This window comes from Giraffa tippelskirchi, chromosome 7, assembly GCF_054371585.1.
Source record: "Giraffa tippelskirchi isolate mGirTip1 chromosome 7, T2T-mGirTip1v1.2.pri, whole genome shotgun sequence".
Classification (NCBI taxonomy): domain Eukaryota; kingdom Metazoa; phylum Chordata; class Mammalia; order Artiodactyla; family Giraffidae; genus Giraffa; species Giraffa tippelskirchi.
Genome location: NC_137281.1, coordinates 93,955,607 through 93,976,475, shown reverse-complemented (window position 1 = coordinate 93,976,475; position 20,869 = coordinate 93,955,607). Strand labels below are relative to the sequence as shown.

The window sequence follows — 20,869 nt, the reverse complement described above, 5'->3', positions numbered from 1 at the left end:
ACCACTCAGATAATCTGAGTTCACTAATAAACAGTTACAACTCAAAAGGAACATTGACTTAGAATATAAAAACGTGGAGTTATAAGCTAAAGGAATTGAGTAAGGGGAAGTTTTAGAATGGGCTTTTGATTATTTACCAAAGTGATTAATAGTGAGTCTTTTTTGGCTTTCTTTTTTGTCCCTAAATATATAACTGCCTCTAAACTATTATTATATTGTAGTCCTTCAGTTTAAGTTCCATTTATAAGATATGGAATTCAGATTCATAGGGAACAAAAAGTATAGATTGATTATTTTTTGAAGCTTTTTAAAATCTGTATTTGGCACAACACATATTTTTATCTTTTTTTTTTTAACACACCTTGAATAATGCTAAGTGTCAGTACAATGATTGACTCTCTGGTATCAGAAATATGCTGGGTAGTGGATTTTTGTTGAGGACAATGAGAAATTCATGTTTGAGACTGTCATTTGATCAGTTAGCATAGATACAACAGGCAGGTGGTAATCTGATTCAAATATGGATATTACATGTGAACACATTTAATTTGTTGTTTTGAATTTTTATAATTATATTCATTTTCAAGAAACCATGGGGTTTGAGCCCAATTCATTTATTTCATGAGCCTATTACAGTAAATGCCCTGGAGCCTCAGGGTTCTCAAAGCCTAAACATGTACCTCATTTGATAGTGTATACCTTGCTGATCTCTGAAATAACAAGGTCTCAAGCTGTGGAAGATGTTACAAATAAATTCACATTTTAAACAGCATTAAAAGGAAGATTCCAAAGTATTTCTTCTTGGTAAACACCAAGTTACTCTCTTCTTATGGAAATCAAGGTGTTATCTTTAATGGAAAGCCTTATTTAGAGAACATGCAGTTGATCTCCTTAGCTGTTAAAAAGAAAAAAATGAGGTGGTTTTGTGTTCTCATTTTTGAGAAAATGTTGCTCAGCAACTCTTATGATTGAAATTCTCACTACAGATGTATTTGTCTTGAGTTTCCCTATGAATGTACACAAAGTATGCTCACTTTCTTTGTTGCTTACTTGCAGACTTTCTAAGATTGCATAGTTCCATATTGAAGTTCATGTGACCCTTCACTGGACAGTACATATTCTACCCCTAATACTGCTAGAAAATGGAATAGATTATAACCCTGAGAGAACCTGCCCTGTTAGAAAAACAGAGCTATAGAATATGACCTTACTGTGACTGATATTACTTTCCATTTGTGTGTGTGTATGTGTGCACCTCTCTGTAAAGGTTGGAGATGGTGATAAACAGTATTAAACTTTTGGGTAAAGTATAAAACCAAGTTGATTTGTCCTTGACATTGCAGTGACGAAAAGTATAGATCTAGATCTGATTTTAACATTTGTAGCACATAGTTTCTATTGATTGCCTATAGGTGTACAGAGACAGAAATTATTCTCTAGAACACTATTAAAGAAAGATTTGCTGAGTGGCACATTCCTTCTAAAGACACAGATGTAAATGATGCAATGTAGGTTTTCAGGCTTCCCCTCCCAACACACACACACTTTAATTTTCAGAAAAAGTTTTAAGCAAAACAATGGGACAATAGGACCTTACCATGTGGAGAAGGTGTCAGCAAAGTTTTGTGGCCATGAAATTATGGAATGGTCTTATATGAGGGTTGGCTCTATATGGATGTATAGAAACATATTTCTAATAATTGTGTTACATAACCTCAGTGTCTTACAGGTGTGCGTGAACTCATGAAATTTTCATATTAATGACTTAGTATTTATTGACGTTTCTGGTTTTTAGACTTATTTAAACACTATTTCCATATTGTATTTCAGAACAATCCTGCCATTTAGAAATGTTTATTTTTAATTGTATAAGTATTACATGAAAACATTCTTGCCATATATGGTAAATTTTCACAATACAGAAAAAATTTGTTGTATTTTCTATCAACTCTTCTCTTGCCAATCATTCCCTTTCCCAGAGATACCACTGGAGTGATAATGATCATCTTTTTTTGGTATGTGTATATATAATATTGGGACTTCCCTGGTGGATCAAATGGTAAGGAATGTGCCTACAATGTGGGAGACCCAGTTCAATCACTGGGTCAGAGAGAACCCCTGGAGAAGGGAATGGCAACCCACTCCAGTACTCTTGCTTAGAGAATTCTATGGACAGAGGAGCCTGGCAGGCTATAGTCTATAGGGTCGTAAAGAGTCAGACACAACTAAGCGACTAACATACACACACATATATGGAGCATATTCTGTATGATTCAACCATATAAAATTCAAGAATAGAAAAAAATGAATCTACAGTGTTAAGAATCTGAAGAGCTATTATCTCCAGGAGGGCAAGTATTGACTAGGGAGATACTGACAATGATCTAAATCTGGATTTGGGTTTTGATTACATAAATATGTCTGATTTTTTTTAAATTCATTAAGTTAAACACAGATCCATTGGCATAAATGATAATGTCATGTGAGTAGCTCATGAAAACCTTGCTCTTGGGAAGTGAAGAAACTATTCAGGGGGAAGTAACAGATCTTCCAACTTAGTTACCTTGCATAGGGCACCTAGTTAAAAAAAAAAAAAATTCCAAGCCATCCAAAAGAAAGGCAAAAAGCAGGGAAATAAAAAGATAGGAGAAAAGATATGTATGTGTTCTCCGAATATACAAAATTAACAGAGATGTATCTAGAGAATCCCCACCCCACATTTTGAAATTAACCAACATACTTCTATTAACCCACTAATCAAAGAAGAAAGTATTTGAGAGTTGTGAGATACAAGTAAGCTCATATGATATAATTCCATTTATGTGACATTTTAAAAATAGAAAATGATAGATACATGGTAAGTAACTGGATGCCAGGTGCTGGGAGTTGGAGAAAGGACTGACTGCAGAGTGGGAAAATGACAGCATCCAACTTTTCTCGTTAACTTTTTTCGAGTGGTGGAAATATTCTGTGTAATTATGTTGATGCTTGCATGCCTGTATATATTTACTAAAATTTAAAATTGGTGGATTTTATTTTAAAGCCAATTTTAAAAATGACAACAAACATGGCAGTGAATAAAATTTCCCAAACCCAAGAACTGGAATATTAGCTGTCAAATAGATTATATTGGACCTTTACCAAAAGCCCCAAGAGGCTGCAAATGAGTGTTAACTGGGATGATACCTGTTTAACACTAAGCCGGATTTAACTTAGGCAACATTGGGAAATATGGTTAAAGTTTGGAGCAGCCAATTCCCCATCCTTTGGCCCACTTCAGTTTAATCTGACCATTGTATACATTTCACTGCTATAAATACACAGAAATGGACAAGAAATATCTCACAGGCGTGCTACATTTGTTAACATCCATAGAGCAGCAATATAATTGAAGACTGAAACGGGAAATTGATGCACTAGTTAATTAAAATGGCTAGAAAGGAAAAAAGGATATAATGATTAGCTTAATTAAATTATTTTATGCTAACTTTGACTATGGTAGCAAGTAATGCCAAGATTCTACTGGGAATGCTTCTGGGATTGGAAAGTAAGAATGAGGTGATGGGGGACAGTTGAAGTATACAACTATCTATTTTTCCCATTTTACAAGTTTTTTCTTTTGTTTTGCCTGATCTCTTGGCCCCAGGCCTGAGCTTAAAGTTTCATGTACCAAAAGGAAATGTTATCAGCGCAGAAAACACAATATTAATACTACTAAATTTGACAGTGTGTATCCTTAAAGACTCTTGGGAATATATCACAGTTTCACCCACGGAGGTAAATTAAGGCTTATGTCTAAACACAGGGCCATGTGTCCTGTGATTCTTTATCTGTCGCAATCTGTGATATCAACCTTGGAGTGAGTCCAAGGAGAAGTGTTAACAAGGCTGCTGTTCTTACTGCCCCCATGGTTTTATAATACATCTACTGAGCCAGAAAGGCCAATCATAGGGGAAAGGGTGTGGATCAAAACAGGTTGTAAATGGAAATGGAGGGTATCAGAGGAGTTGGGAAAGCACTTATAAGTAGATTACAGTTCTAGCAGAGTGCAGTCATGTGACCTTCATGCCAGCCCCTCTGAGCTAGAGAATAATACACTTAAGGCATCCCTCTCAGATCTAATACTGACTACTTATGTTGAGAGGAAACTCCAGACCTCTTTTCTACAGAGAATGGAAGTTGCTGATATATGAGCTCTACCTGAAGATTTTACCTGGGCAATCTGAAGCAACAGAATGACAAAGTTCCAGTTGATGGTTCAGTATAGGGGTAGTTTATTTACCATAGTTACCACTCAGTTATTGATTTATTGTCTATAGTTACCATTCTGATCATTTTCCGATAATAATTACTAATGAATTATGTAGGTGAAAAATTCCAAACAATAGAGCTTTTGCATTCTTTGTGGGCATAAAACAAAATAGTATGTTGCTAAGACACCTACCTAGGTATAATGGAAAGCAGATTTTTACCACCTGTCATAGCTTGATCTTAGAGAAGGAAACATCAACCCACTCCAATATTCTTGCCTGGAAAATTCCATGGACAGAGATGCCTGGCAGGCCACAGTCCATGGGAGTCACAAAGAGTCGGACATGACTGAGCGATTAATACTATAGCCTGATCTAGTCCTTCAAATACAGAATATGTGAATGTAATGGACTTCATTTAAATCACTGCAGAATCACTACAGTGTCAACCCCAAAATCACTGCAGATGATAACTGCAGCCATGAAATTAAAAGATGCTTCCTCCTTGGAAGAAAAGCTATGACAAACCTAGACAGCATATTGAAAAGCAGACATTACTTTGTCAACAAAGGTCCATTTAGTCAAAGCTATGGTTTTTCCAGTAGTCATATATGAATGTGAGAGTTGGACCATAAAGAAAGCTGAGCCCTGAAGAACTGATGCTTTTGAACTATGGCGTTGGAAAAGACTCTTGAGAGTCCTTGGACTGTAAGGAGATCCAACCAGTCCATCCTAAAGGAAATCAGTCCTGAATATTCATTGGAAGGACTGATGCTGAAGCTAAAGCTCCAATACTTTGTCCACCTGATGGGAAGAACTGACTCATTGGAAAATACCCTGAAGCTGGGAAAGGTTGAAGGCAGGAGGAGAAGGGGACGATAGAGGATGTGATGGTTGGATGGCTTCATTGACTCGATGGACATGAGTTTGAGCAGTATCCAGGAGCTGGTGATGGACAGGAAGGCCTGGCATACTGCAGTCCATGGGGTCGCAAAGATCAGACACAACTGAGTGACTGAACTGGACTGAATGGACTTCATTTAAGGAAATTGGAACACCACTCTTGAGGGAGATGGACTTACTAGAGATACAATGAATTGTTATTACTGGTAACAATTCTCTGTAGTTATGTGAAGTACATTTATGGAAAACCTGTGATAGCCAGGCAGAGCTGTGTTTGGTATAATATACTAATTGATAATCTCATGAGATTTACATTTTGTGTACAAACCATTTTTCTAAACTATACAAATGTCACTAATGTACCATGGTAATAACACACGTTGTGGCTTGATTACTATTTCCTCTACTGTGCTAGATGTTCTGTATGGATTTTTGATCCTGACTTTTCAGTTCTATATCAGATCAAAATACGTAATATTCCTGAAAGCTCATCATGATGAAAAGAACTTGCTAGTCCAAATATATACACTAGAGGGAGCTCTTTTCCAGGAGACTGACTACATCTAGAAATGGCCCTGGAGGGACAACAGAGCTCTAAATAACTGGACTAATAGAGTATTTACTCTCATGGAACATTGTGTCAGTCAACAGTATTGGAAGAAGGCCTAAATACTTACCCAGAGGAGACTATGGAATATTCTAATCATTATGGAAGTTGCTATGTTTAAAGATCAACAATCAGGAGTATCAGAAACCAAGCTAAGGATGCCAATTATCATACTACCATTAGCATAGATTATGGTAGGACATTACTGAACCTGTGACCTTTATGCTTGTTTTCTAATGGCCCAAGTACCACAGATATAAATGAGATTTGTCTTTTCATGGTGCATTGGAGATTGGTGCATTGGTGGAGATTGGTGGAGATGTTGACCTGAAGAGAGCATGTTACACAATGACATCTGGAAACCAATGGCTGCTAAAACCTATACTGTGATGTCTGGGATACAGGTAAATCCTCAAACCAGATGGAATCCACAGTTTAATTGAACAGTGATATCTCTGGTCGCACCACCTTGGTCACAGTGAAAGTGAATGTACGCGAAAGAAAGTTGATTTTGATGGACAAGAAATGAAGAATGGTGCTGTAATTCTAATTGACTCTTTATCCCCTCCTGTGCCAGAGCATAATCAGTATGACAGTGAAGGACATGGAGAGTTGTTCTGATGGTTCTTGACCTCTGCTTGATTTGCTGTGTTGTTTGTTTACTTCTATTCTTTAAATTATCAGTAAAGATTAGTGCTGAATAAGGTCTCAGATTTGTTTGAATCTGACTTGACAATCCAATCTTTTGGTTTAACTCAATTTCTCATTTATTTTGTACCATATTATATAAGTAGGGTTGTAGCGAAAATGCGTTTATGTTTCTGCACAATTAGGGCTTTCTGAGCAAATTTTACAGCAACTTGGGACCTCCGTTAAAAGCAAGCATTAGAATTTAATGTATGATGGAATAGACAGAGAGGACTCCAGAGAGACTTCTCTGGAGGTCTGTGTTTACATTTCAAGGGTGGAGGGATGAGACCTGGACCTTGGAGACATCTCCTGGGTTGTAAAACTGGAGACACTAGTTTTATTCCTCCCCAGAAAGATTTTTTTACATTACAAAATGAAGACACAGGTCTTTGCTTTTACTTTTCCAAAAAATCTCTCAGAAGGAGAGGGGAAACAACTGTCCCCTTTTTCCTAAGTAAATATGCAGCTTTATACCTTACCTACAGAGGATGCAACTACTTGAAAGATTGCATCTCATTCTCATCATCTTGCTCCTGGGTAAAGAGCTGGCACCAAGAAGAACCAGAATGGTATTATCTACTTACTGTGTGTACAAGTATTATCTGTTCTGCTCCAATAAACTCATGTTGACTTTCAGCATGTTAATAAATATGGATATTAAAATTTTAGCAATGTGTGAAACAGTTTGAGAATCACAATGCTAATACCCCTACCATCACTGTAATTGTTGAAAACAGTTAAAAATAATTTTTTACATGTGCTCTCCTGAATTTCAATCTCTTTAAAGTTCTATATCTGTCTTGTCTGAGCATATAACTATTATATACTGTACACTATTTGTAACAGTTTTATGGAAATATAATTAATGTGCCATGCAGTTCACCCATTTAAAGTGTACAATTATTAGTATATTCACAGTATATTCCCATCTTTATGTCTTTATATATTTGCTATTCTGGACATTTCCTATGAGTGGAATCCTACAGTATGTTGTCTTTCATGACTGGCTTCTTTCATCTGAAATAGTGTTTTCAAGGTTTATCTATATTATAGCCTGGATCAGTTTTTGATGTCTTTTTATTGCCATACAACACTCCATAATGAATTGTCCCTTTCTTTATTGCCTGATTCAGTTTGCTCATACTCTGTTTAGGAATTTTGCATGCATGTTGAAAAGAAGCATATAATTTTCTTTCCTAGTAATGACATATACGGGTAATAAGGTTACCCTGGCCTCGTAAAACTTAGAAGTGTTTCCTCTTTTTCTGTGGTCTGAGAAAGTCTCTGTAAGATTGGTGAGTCAATAACTAATTTCTTAATTTTTCTTCTTATCCATTTTCATTTTGTACATTTGATGTTAACTATTTTTCATGATTTTTTTAAAAAATTTCTATCTTTTGCTCTGTGGGATATTTTAATGTTTCACATTGTTCTAAGAGGGATTCATTAGCTTTGATTATAATTAGCTTTAATCTTTTCAAAATCATTTTCAGCTTATAATTTTTAAAATATTTTTACAAAAAATGCAATAAAACCTTTTCAGTCCTTCCTAATCAATATAAGGAATTTAGTGGACTAACCCATAGACAGGCCAGAAACAGTCCTATTTGGGATCATTATATCCCAATGATACAAAGGATTGACCTTTGATTCAAAATGGCTTGCTGTATTTTTTTCAGTAATATGTTTAACATGATGGGCCTTGTATGTTCTATTTTATAAGCTGAAAATAAAGATGAATAGAAAAGAAATTTTATTAGAGTATAGCCATGCATATTTGTTTACATATTGTCTGTGGATGCTTTCTTGTTACAATGTAAGAGTTGAGTAATTGCAAAAAAGACCATATGGCCCACAGAACCCAAAGTGTTTACTGTTTGGCTTGTAGAAAATGTTTACCAATTCCAGTCTAGAGAGACCTGATGGAATTTCACTCCAGTCAGACAATTTTACTGGTAACTAGGTATCTTTGAGGGGATTTGAGACTCAGAATCCTGCCTAGAAAGCATTCTCCTGGGAGAATGCTACTGATTCTTTGTGTTGACAAGTTATCTTTATTCAATTTTTATTTCTTCTAATTTAAAGGAACTTGAATCCTTTCCCTGTATGTGTTTGGTATACATACTTTCCTTTTTCCAATAACATTTCTCCCCCAGTTTCTACTCCTGAAGTTTGAACACACATTATTGTTACTATATATGTAGTTATTATCTATCTATCTATACACACACACACACACACACATAAGGGCTTTCCTGGTGGCTCAGACAGTAAAGAATCTGCCTGCAATGCATATATATGTTGTTGTTGTTGTCCAGTCACTAAGTTGTGTCTGGCTGTTTGTGACCCCATCAACTACAGCACGCCTGGCTTCCCTGTCCTTCACTGTCTCCCAGAGGAGTTTGCTCAAACTCATGTCCATTGAGTCAGTGATGCTATCTAACTGTCTCATCCTCTGTCACCCCCTTCTCCTCTTGCCCTCAGTGTTTTCTAGAATCAACATTTGCATTTCATGATCTGATTTATGGAACTTTGACACAATTGTATATCTGATTGGGTTTGGTTCTTGACACCAGTTATTTTATGTCCCTTCTCTTAACTGTTTTGTTTTGTTTTGTTTTTTGCTTAATTTGTTCTGGTGAAATATGTCTTCAATACCTATTCAGGAATTGTATGTATTTCAAACATTTTTTTTCTTGAGCTCATGTTGTCTTTCTTTTGCTTTAACATATGAAAGTCAACAAATGTTTATGGATAATTTGAGTTTTCTTCTTTTGTAAGTAACTTGCTTGCTTGTTTGTTTGTTTTTCATATATTTCCTGTACTGTTTTGTTTTCTTGTTATGCAGAAAGAGAGACTTAGCACAATGTTGTATAATTGTGCTGCAACATAAATCCAATCCACCTCTCTCTCTCCACCTCTAGAAATCACTGGAAGTTTTCCATGCAGCAGATGGAATATAGGCAAGACAATTAAGCCTGTGGTTTTCAGTGGAGCTAGGAGATGTATTTTTCTTTTTTGACAGGCTCAGAAAAGTCAGTGTCTAAATTGTGGTTAAATCTTGGGACTTTTTGACTTCCTGTATTATACTTTTAATCTCACATTTTTATCTGCTTTGTTAAAGATATTTCAGGTATTTCAGATGTGATATAGTTATGATTTGGGATACTAGAATAGTATCACAATTTCAAAATAACTGTTTTTAAGTGATTCAAATGGTTTAATTTGAAAGATAATAGATGATTTCATAATTGACTTACACCAGTTTTTCTGGGAGAAAATGTTTGTATTAAGCAATTAAAAACATAATTATAATGATTATTGCACAAAGCCCATCTTTATAAGGTCTTCAAGTGCAAATGCTATACTATAAATAGTTTTAGATAGTGATTAGATTGAAAATGACTGATTTTATTTCATTTTATTTTTGGGGTACTGGATAAAGAAACATTTTATAAGAATAAATTTGTCACCTGCTTTAGGCAGGAGTAATTAGATATAAGCAAATTTAATGGAGTCTGTGTGCTCTGGGGCCATTCAGCTGTGCTTCAATAATTGCAACTTTTCTTTTTTTTTTCAAGTATGAAGGTTGTTTAACATATCAGTGGCAAAAATGTTAAAGTATAGGGTGTCCATTTATCTTTTAGGTAAATAACTATATGTACTTTATAAGCAAAGAAGCAATGAATGCATTAACAAGTAGTAGACTACAGTCAGAAATGAATGTTGCTGGTGGTATGCAGTTATTCTATTTCCCTAATTCAGTAGCATTAACATGACTTAAGACTACTTCCATCCTTTGTTGTCCTTCATTCTGTTTACTGTCACTAAAAAAATTCAAGGTTTACTTAAACAATATATATTTGAACAAGTAAATATTATATTTGGATACTTCCCTTTTTAATTCAATCTTTACAAATTAAAAAGGTTTAATGTTTTTCTAAGACATAGATCCACAATAACAAATTATTTTTTCCTCCCCCCCCCCAAAGTGTAGGTTTATCTCTTCTGTACAAAATCTCCTGGAATCTAGCTCCTGCTAATCACTATTCTGATTTTGCCACTCCTCACTCGTAAAAACTACACACCAACACTCAGTTAAAATAAAATATCATTACTAAAATATTACTCATATCAGGGATAGTTTTTTTCTCATTACAGAAATCCTTACAATATTGAGTTCTGTTGGTATTTAAAATGAGATTTAACTTACAGTTTTTCAAAGACATCTTTTGTATAAAGAACCAGAGTATGAGCATGTAAGACTATATGTCTGTAAGTAAAGATAAAACAGATGACTTAATAATTAATTCATGTTTAATTAAACAAACCTCATAGGAAGTTGATAATAGGTTAGTATCAACATGTAGGAAGGCCCATGTTGATGTATCACATCATTCTTTCTCTATCCTGCTCTTTCATTCTTTTAAACAATTATTTGAATGAGCACTTGCATGGTATGCTGATTAAATTTGTGACACAGAGCTTCTTGGGATCACTAATACTTTGAATGATACAATCAGAATACTGACTCACATTATTGGCTGGAACTAGAGACTAAATCTGACCAGGTGAAATGTAATAGAGGTAAATATGCAGAGTTCTGATTTTTAATCCCTAAAACCAACTTCAAAACATAGAATGGGTGCGATATTGCTTAACACTAGGACTTGAGAGAAAAATCTTTGAGGTTTTGATTTTACACTTACATGTGTACATTGTAGGTACAAAGTACCTACAGCAGCTAAGGAAATCTGAGGGGTTGCATTAACAAACAGGATAAATATTTGAGTCTTCAGACTAGGGAAAATGTATTCCTTGGAAAAAAAAAAAAAAAACCTGAAAATAAAACCAATGATGGATTAGCAGCAGATATCTCCAGAAAGTGTTAAATATGAAAAAATTAAAAATTTTGTTTTATGTTTCTTGTATTTCCCTTAAGGAATGGAAATTGCTTTTTAAACCAGACCAAAGATTGGAGTAAGTTGGAACACAGAAACACCTATAATTCAGTGAGTGGTGAGTGACCAGAACATTGAAGGGACAAGAAATGGTGCCAGAGGAGGACCATTTAGTTCAGTTCAGTTCAGTCGCTCAGTTGTGTCTGACTCTTTGCGACCCCATGAAGCACAGCATGCCAGCCTTCCCTATCCATCACCAACTCCCGGAGCTTACTCAAACTCATGTCCATCAAGTCAGTGATGCCATCCAACCATCTCATGCTCTGTCATTCCCTTCTCCTCTGGCCTTCAATCTTTTCCAGCATCAGGGTCTTTTCCAATGAGTCAGTTCTTCCCATCCGGTGGCCAAAGTGTTGGAATCTCAGCTTCAGTGTCAGTCCTTGCAATGAATATTCAGGACTGATTTCCTTTAGGATAGACTGGTTGGATCTCATTGTAGTCCAAGGGACTCTCAAGAGTCTTCTCCAACACCATAGTTCAAAAGCATCAGTTATTCGGCACTCAGCTTTCCTTATAATCCAACTCTCACATCCCTACATGACTACTGGAAAAACCATAGCTTTGACTAAATGGACCTTTGTTGGCAAAGTGATGTCTCTGCTTTTTAATATGCTGTCTAGATTGGTCATAGCTTTTCTTCCAAGGAGCAAGAGTCTTTTAATTTCATGGCTGCAGTCACCATCTGCAGTGATTTTGGAGCCCAAAAAAATAAAGTCTGTCACTGTTTCCATTGTTTCCCCATCTATTTGCCATGAAGTGATGGGACTGGATACTATGATCTTGGTTTTCTGAATGTTGAGTTTTAAGCCAACTTTTTCACTCTCCTCTTTCACTTTCATTAAGAGTTCCTCTTCGGTTTCTGCCATAAGGGTGGTATCATCTGCATATCTGAGGTTATTAATATTTCTCCCGGAAATCTTGTTTCCAGCTTGTACTTCATGCAGCCCAGCATTTCACATGATGTACTCTGCATATAAGTTAAATAAGCAGGGTGACAATATACAGTCTTGACGTACTCCTTTCCCAGTTTGGAACCAGGCTGTTCCATGTCCAGTTCTAACTGTTGCTCCTTGACCTGCATACAGATTTCTCAGGAGGCAGGTAAGATGATCTGTTATCATCATCTCTTGAAGAATTTTCTAGTTTGTTGTGATCCACATAGTCAAAGGCTTTGGCATCGTCAATAAAGTAGAAGTAGACGTTTTTCTGGGATTCTTTTGCTTTCTCGAAGACTATTTAAAGGAGCCATATATTTAGGCTGAAGTGAAGGCATCAGGTTACTGGACCAAGGAGAATGGCAATTTTCATAGCAGTCCATTGTATTTGAAAGTCTGCTGATACTTTCTGTGGCTTCAGAGAACAATTCTAAGAGAAAGTGGAAGCTATATAGTGAAGCAAATCTTGGTTTGGTATCAGAACTTTTTGACATTTGGAGCTCTCAAATAGTGGCATTAGGAGGTTGCCATAGGCCCTTGTGTGACTTTCTTAAAGCTTCTACTGCATGCCCTTGCTCTTTCTTATGTAAACCTGTCCCCTCAAGCTGAAACAGAAGTAATCTGAGGTTGTAGAACTGAGCTGACTAAGGTTGCTTTGGGGAGGAAATTCCATCCTTCCCCAAAGACTTATGGCTCTATTCATGAAGGGTAAATGTTTGCCCCCATTAGGTAACTTTAGAACAATATGCTACTGGCTCTGAGGGCAGTTCTATAGAGAGAATTTTGGATATGGATTGATTAAAGGCGAATATGTATTCTACTAGAATAAGCATATGTAGTGTGCACAGGTGGCCACTGTGAAGGTGACAGCCCTAATTTAAATACATAAAAATCAGTCTCATTATGACTTCTTAGTTTTCATTAAAATCTGAAGTGTACATGGAACATGATGAGAAATTTAAAATAGTTATGGCTTTCCGATTCCACTTATTAGGTAAAAATTTTGTTACATGCTTATTTTACCCTTGCCTGTTGGTTTCTTACTGTATGTTTGTTTGTTTTTCTTGATTGGAAGCACCTGATTTGGAAGGACATTTCCCTACAGGCTTCCCTGGTAGCTCAACTGGTAAAGAATCTGCCTGCAATTCAGGAGACCCTAGTTTGATTCCTGAGTCTGGAAGATCCCCTGGAGAAGGGATAGTCTATCCACTCCAGTATTCTTGGGCTTCCCTGGTGTCTCAGATGGTAAAGAATTCAACTGCTATACAGGAGACCTGGGTTCGATCCCTAGGTCAGGAAGATCCCCTGGAGGAGGGCATGGCAAAGCACTCCAGTAGTCTTGCCTAGAAAATCCAATGGACAGAGAAGCCTGGTGGGCTACAGTCCATAAGATTGCAGAGTCGGACACGACTAAGCAACTAAGCATGTACACATGTCCTTCCCTACTGTTACTCCACATCTTGTCTATAGTGAAATTATTATTATTTTTTTAAACCGAAGGTGATCTATATGTGTCTGGAAGAGGTAACACAGTGTTAGGGAAGAAAAGAGAAATTGTCCCTGAAACTTTGTTTTCATTACTTAGCAAGTTTTAAAATTAATGACTGAAGTTTCTCTTGTGGCCTCTCTTCCCAAAGACTGTGCTTATTTATTTTTCCCAGTAGTCTCATGTGACCTTGTTAAAAGCTTCATGTGTAATTCCCAAATAAATTACATTTACTGGTTTACTTCTATCTAGTATTTTATTGACATTTCCAGATAAGTTTAATAGGATGGAGAGAAACAGTGTTCTCTTTATAGACTCAGTGGGTGATTTGACCTTAGCAGGTTAACCTTATCCTGATGTTGAAGGAAGCTATCCTTAATTAGACTCTATCAGTTTCTCCATTATCACCAGGAGAGACACTGGTCTGTACTTCTAAAAATTGTAATTTGATTGTTTTTATTACTTACAGAAAAACTACCATATTAGAAAAATTGCAGTATTTGAAAACAGTTGTGATTTTCTGAATACATTGCATATTCTCATCTGTAGCGGAGCCATTTCACACTTTATTTCCTTCAGAAACTCTCAGTTGAATACCATCTGGCCGTGGTGATTTATTAGTGTAGAATTTCTCAAGTTGCTCTATTATTTCCTCCTAGGAGATTGCTCTCTGCTACTGCCCCACTGATTTTCTCAGAAAGTGTCCTTGGAATAGTCGTTTCCCCACTATGCTGTGCAGCAAAGGTCAATGTCAAATAAAACTGAATTAAACTTCTCTGCTGCTTCTTATCCTCTTACTTGTCCTTATTGCAAGTCCTCACTAATGGGGAGAAACTCAGCAGTTAGTCCAGCCACTCATGTTGGCTACTTCGTCTTCGTGTTGTCATTTTTTTTGTCCTTTTAACTTTCAAATTCTTTTTTCCCCGACAATATATTTTTGGTATTTAACTAAGAACAAAAAAGCACAAAAGAATTCTAAATAATTTCAATGTATTCATAAGTGACTCTATGAAATTATTTCCAGGTTTTTTTTTAAACTATCCATAGATTTCCCTTTGACCTTTCAAATAATGGGCACACTACATATCTCTTATTGCTACAGTCCTTTTATGTCTTCCAAGCAGCCTGGATTATTTTTAACTCCCTTACTTGCCTCTCAGAAAGCTGCTAATCATTTCTCCTCTTCAAGTTTTTAACATATTCATTTTAAAGTTTCACTCATTGGGTTAACATTAAGAGATGCCTATATTAATTAGAAAATAAGCTGTAATTGTGCAAATGTCCTAACTGCTGAATTGTACTCCTACACATACTCACCTACAGTAATTTCCTATATGATGCATTAATCTGCTTCTTTTATAAATGCCCAAATAAGCCAAGATAAGGCATATTAATTATTGCTTCTACACATTGCACTCTTCTGTCATTTATCTGGATAATAATGGACATAATTAAAATCATTCACAAGCAATAGTCTTCCTAGAAAATAATGCTGAACGGTGAAGGTTAAAAGCAGATTCCATTATTCTTTCATATTCTGTGGTTAACATAACGTTTTTTACACCTGAACTTTGTTCAAATAATTATTTTGTTTAAAAAGGTTACTTAATGTGCATTCAAGCTTGGTTAATTGCTACTAGAAGTATATTTTTACCTTGATGCAAAGTACTTTAGCATAGAATTTTTAGCTCAAGTATTGAAGCATCAGAAGTTGAAACTTTTAATATCTCCCAAATGTGTTATCATCACTTCAATGCTTAATCACGTCTGAATCTTTGCATTCCCATGGACTACAGCACACCAGGCTTCCCTATCCATCACCAACTCCAAGAGCTTACTTAAACTCATGTCTGTCAAGTCGATGATGCCATCCAGCCATCTTATCCTCTGTCATCCCCTTCTCTTCCTGCCTTCAATCTTTCTCAGCACCAGGGTCTTTTGCAATGAGTCAGTCCTTTGCATCAAGTGACCAAAGTATTGGAGTTTCAGTATTGGAGTCCTTCCGATGAATATTCAGGACGGATTTCCTTTAGGAAATCAAACCTTGATTGGTTTGATCTCCTTGCAGTTCAAGGGATGCTAAGGAGTCTTCTCCAACACCACAGTTCAAAAGCATCGATTCTTCAGGACTCAGCTTTCTTTGTAGTCCAAATCTCACATCCATACATGACTAGTGTAAAAACCATAGCTTTGACTAGATGGACCTTTGTTGACAAAGTAATGTCTCAGCTTTTTAATATGCTGTCTAGGTTGGTCACAGTTTTTCTTCCAGAGAGCAAGCATCTTTTAATTTCATGGCTGCAGTCACTATCTACAGTGATTTTTGGAGCCAAAGAAAGTAACGTCTGTCACTGTTTCCATTGTTTCCCCATCTACTTGACTTGAAGTGTTCGGACCATGTGCCATGATCGTTATTCTTTGAATGTTGAGCTTTAAGCCGGCCTTTTCACTCTCTCACTTTCATCAAGAGGCTCTTTAGTTCCACTTCAGCTTCTGCCATAAAGGTGGTATCATCTGCATATCTGAGGTTATTGTTATTTCTCCCAGCAATCTTGATTCCAGCTTGTGCTTCATCCAGCCTGGCATTTTGCATTATGTACTCTGCATATAAGTTGAATAAGCAGGGTGACAATATACAAACTTGACATACTCCTTTCCCAGTTTGGAACCAGTTCGTTGTTCCATGTTGGATTCTAACTGTTGCTTCTTGACCTGCATACAGATTTCTCAAGGGCAGGTAAGGTGGTATGTAATTCCCATTTATTTCAGAATTTTCCACAGTTTGTTGTGATCCACACAGTCAAAGTCTCTGGCGTAGTCAATAAAGCAGAAGTAGATGTTTTGTGGAACACTCTTGCTTTTTCTATGATCCAACAGATGTTGGCAATTTGATCTCTGGTTTCTCTGCTTTTCTAAATCCATCTTGAACATCTGAATGTTCTCAGTTCATGTACTATTGAAGTCTCGCTTGGAGAATTTGGAGCATTACTTTGCTAGCGTGTGTACAATGAGTACAATTGTGCAGTAGTTTGAACATTCTTTGGCATTTCCTTTCTTTTGGATTGGAATGAGAACTGACATTTTCCAGCCCTGTGGCCACTGCTGAGTTTTCCAAATTTGCAGGCATATTGAGTTCAACACTTTCAAAGCATCATCTTTTAGGATTTGAAATAGCTCAGCTAGAATTCCATCACTTCCACTAGCTTTGTTCATGGTGATGCTTCCTAAGGCCCATTGACTTTGCATTCCAGGATATCTGGCTCTAGGTCAGTGATCAAACCATCATGGTTACCTGAGTCACTGATATCTGTTTTGTATAGTTCTTCTGTGTCTTCTTGCCACCTCTTCTGAATATCTTCTGCTTCTGTTAGGTCTATATCGTCTCTGTCCTTTCTTGTGCCCATTTTTGCATGAAATGTTCCCTTGGTATCTCTAATTTTATTGAAGAGATTTCTCTCTAGTCTTTCCCTTTCTATTGTTTTCCTCTATTTCTTTGCATTAACCACTCAGGAAGGCTTTCTTATCTCTCTCTGCTATTCTTTGGAACTTGGCATTCAAATGGGTATATCTTTCCTTTTCTACTTTGCCTTTAACTTCTCTTCTTTTCTCAGCTATTTGTAAGGCCTCCTCAGACAACCATTTTGCCTTTTTGCATTTCTTTTTCTTGGGGATGGTCTTGATCACTGCCTCCTGTCCAATCTCAGAACCATATCCATAGTTTTTCAGACACTCTGTCTATCAGATCTAATCTCTTGAATCTATTTGTCACTTCCCCTGTAAGGGATTTGATTTGGGTCATACCTGAATCAGTCCTGAATATTCATTGGAAGGACTGATGCTGAAGCTGAAACTCCAATGCTTTGGCCACCTGATGCAAAGAACTGACTCATTTGATGCTGGAAAAGATTGAAAGTGGGAGGAGAAGGGGACAGCAGAGGATGAGATGGTTGGATGGCATCACCAACTCAGTGGACATAAGTTTGAGTAAACTCCAGGAGTTGGTGATGGACAGGGAGGCCTGGCTTGCTGCAGTCCATGGGGTCGCAAAGAGTCGGACATGACTAAGCGACTGAACTGAACTGAACTGCATGGTCTAGTGGTTTTCCCTACTTTCTTCAATTTAAGTCTGAATTTGGCAATAAGGAGTTCATGATCTGAGCCACAGTCAGCTCCCGGTCTTGTTTTTGCTTACTGTTTAGAGCTTTTCCATTTTTGGCTGTAAAGAATACAATCAGTCTGAAATTGGTATTGACCATCTGGTGATGTCCATGTGTAGAGTCGTCTCTTGTGTTGTTGGAAGAGGGTATTTGCTATGACCAGTGCGTTCTCCTGGCAAAATTCTGTTAGCCTTTGCCCTGCTTCATATTGTACTCCAAGGCAAACTTGCCTGTTACTCCAGATATCTCTTGACTTCCTACTTTTGCATTCCAGTCCCCTATGGTGAAAAGGACATCTTTTTTGGGTGTTAGTTCTAGAAGGTCTTGTACATCATCATAAAACCATTCAACTTCAGCTTCTTCAGCATTAGAGTTAGGGCATAGACATGGACTACTGTGATATTGAATGGTTTACCTTGGAAACGAACAGAGATCATTCTGTCATTTTTGAGATTGCACCCAAATACTACATTTTGGACTCTTTTTGTTGACTGTGAGGGCTACTCCATTTCTTCTAAGGGATTCTTGCCCACAGTAGTAGATATAATGGTCATCTGAATTAAATTTGGCCATTCCAGTCCATTTTAGTTCACTAATTCTTATAACATCGATGTTCACTCTTTTCATCTCCTGTTTGATCACTTCTAATTTACCTTGATACATGGACATAACATTCTAGGTTCCTATGCAGTATTGTTCTTTACAGCATCAGACTTTACTTTCATCACTAGTCACATCCACAACTGGGAGCTGTTTTCGCTTTGTCTTGTCTCGTCATTCTTTCTGGAGTTATTTTTCCACTCTTCTCGAGTAGCACATTGGGCACTTACCGACCTGCACAGTTCACCTTTCAGTGTCATATCTTTCTGCCTTTATTTAGTTCTTGGTTTCTCAAGGCAAGAATACTGAAGTGGTTTGCCATTGCCTTCTCCAGTGGATCACGTTTTCTTAGAGCTCTCCACCATGACCTGCCTGTCTTGGGTGGCGCTGTGCAGCATGGCTCATAGTTTCATTGAGTTAGGCAAGGCTGTGCTCCATGTGATCTGTTTGGTTAGTTTTTTGTGACTGTGGTTTTCATTCTGTCTGCCCTCTGATGGATAAGGATAAGAGGCTTGTGGAAGCTTCCTGATGGGAGAGATTGTGGGGGAGTCTGGGTCTTATTTTGATGGGTGGGGCCAGTGAATCTTTAAACCAGTTCTCTATTGATGGGTGGGGCAGTGTTCCCTCCCTGTTGTTTGTCCTAAGGCCTAACTATGGTAGGGGTAATGGTGGCAATGGTAATGGTGACCTCTTTCAAAAGAATTTATGCCTGCACTGTTGTATTCAGTACTCCTGACCCCATATCAGGCCACTGTCAACCCATGCCTCTGCCTAAGACTCCTGGACACTCACAGGCAAGTCTGGCTCAATCTCTTGTGGGAACACTCTTCCGTTCTCCTGTATCCTGGTATACCCAAGGTTTTGTTTGTGCCCTCGCAGAATCTGTTTCCCCAATCCTATGGAAGTTCTGTAATCAAGTTCCAGTTCAGTTCAGTTGCTCAGTCGTGTCGACCGACTCCTTGCGACCCCATGAATCACAGCATGCCAGGCCTCCCTGTCCATCAACAACTCCCGGAGTCCACCCAGACCCACATCCATTGAGTCAATGATGCCATCCAACCATCTCATCTCTGTCGTCCCCTTCTCCTCCTCTCCTCAATCTTTCCCAGCATCAGGATCTTTTCCAGTGAGTCAGCTCTTCGCATCAGGTGGCCAAAGTGTTGGAGTTTCAGCTTCAACATCAGTCTTTCGATGAACACCCAGGACTGATCTTTTAGGATGGACTGGTTGGATCTCCTTGCAGTCCAAGGGACTCTCAAGAGTCATCTCCAACACCACAGTTCAAAAGCATCAATTCTTCGGTGCTCAGCTTTCTTTATAGTCCAACTCTCACATCCATATGTGGCTACTGGAAAAACCATAGCCTTGACTAGACGGACCTTTGTTGACAAAGTAATGTCTCTGCTTTTTAATATGCTCTCTAGGTTGGTCATAACTTTCCTTCCATGGAGTAAGTGTCTTTAATTTCATTGCTGCAGTCACCATCTACAGTGATTTTGGAGCCCAGAAAAATAAAGTCTGACACTGTTTTCACTGTTTCCCCATCTATTTGCCATGAAGTGATGGGACCAGATGCCATGATCTTAGTTTTCTGAATGTTGAGCTTTAAGCGAACTTTTTCACTCTCCTCTTTCATTTTCATCAAGAAGCTCTTTTAGTTCTTCTTCACGTTCTGCCATAAGGGTGGTGTCATCTGCATATCTGAAGTTATTGATATTTCTCTCGGCAATTTTGATTCCAGCTTGTGCTTCCTCCAGCCCAGCATTTCTCATGAGAAATCAAGTTCCACTGGCCTCCAAAGTCAAATTCCTTGGGGGTTCTCAGTCCCTTTGCCAGATCCCCAGGTTTGCAAATCTGTTGTGGGACCTAGAACTTTCTTAACAGTGTGAGAATTTCTTTGGTATAATTGTTCTGCAGTTTGTGCGTCGTCTGCCTGGTGGCTCTATGGTGGGGCTAATGACAACCTCCTCCAGGAAAGAGGGCTTATGCCACATGCTGCATGTTCCAGGTCTGCTGCACTCAGATCCCCTGTCCCTGTGGCAGGCCACTGCTGACCTGTGCCTCTGCAGGAATCACTCACACACTCAAAGTCAGGTCTGACTCAGTCTCTATGAGATATCTGGGTCCTGGTGCACACAAGGTTTTGTTTGAACTGTCCGAGCATCTCTGGCGGGTTGTGCTGGGGCCTCTCCTTTGCCCTTGGATGTGGGGTACTTTTTTTTGGTGGGATCCAACATTTTCCTGTCAATGGTTGTTTAGCAGCAAGTTGTAGTTTTGGAG

At 37.7% G+C, this 20,869-nt stretch overlaps 1 protein-coding gene across 29 annotated transcripts in view; it reads left to right on the top strand.

Moving 5' to 3' along the window:
- Window positions 1-20,869, top strand: part of DPH6 (diphthamine biosynthesis 6) — a 300,037-nt gene that overhangs the window by 105,016 nt on the left and 174,152 nt on the right. The gene's annotated exons all lie outside the window — the stretch shown is intronic.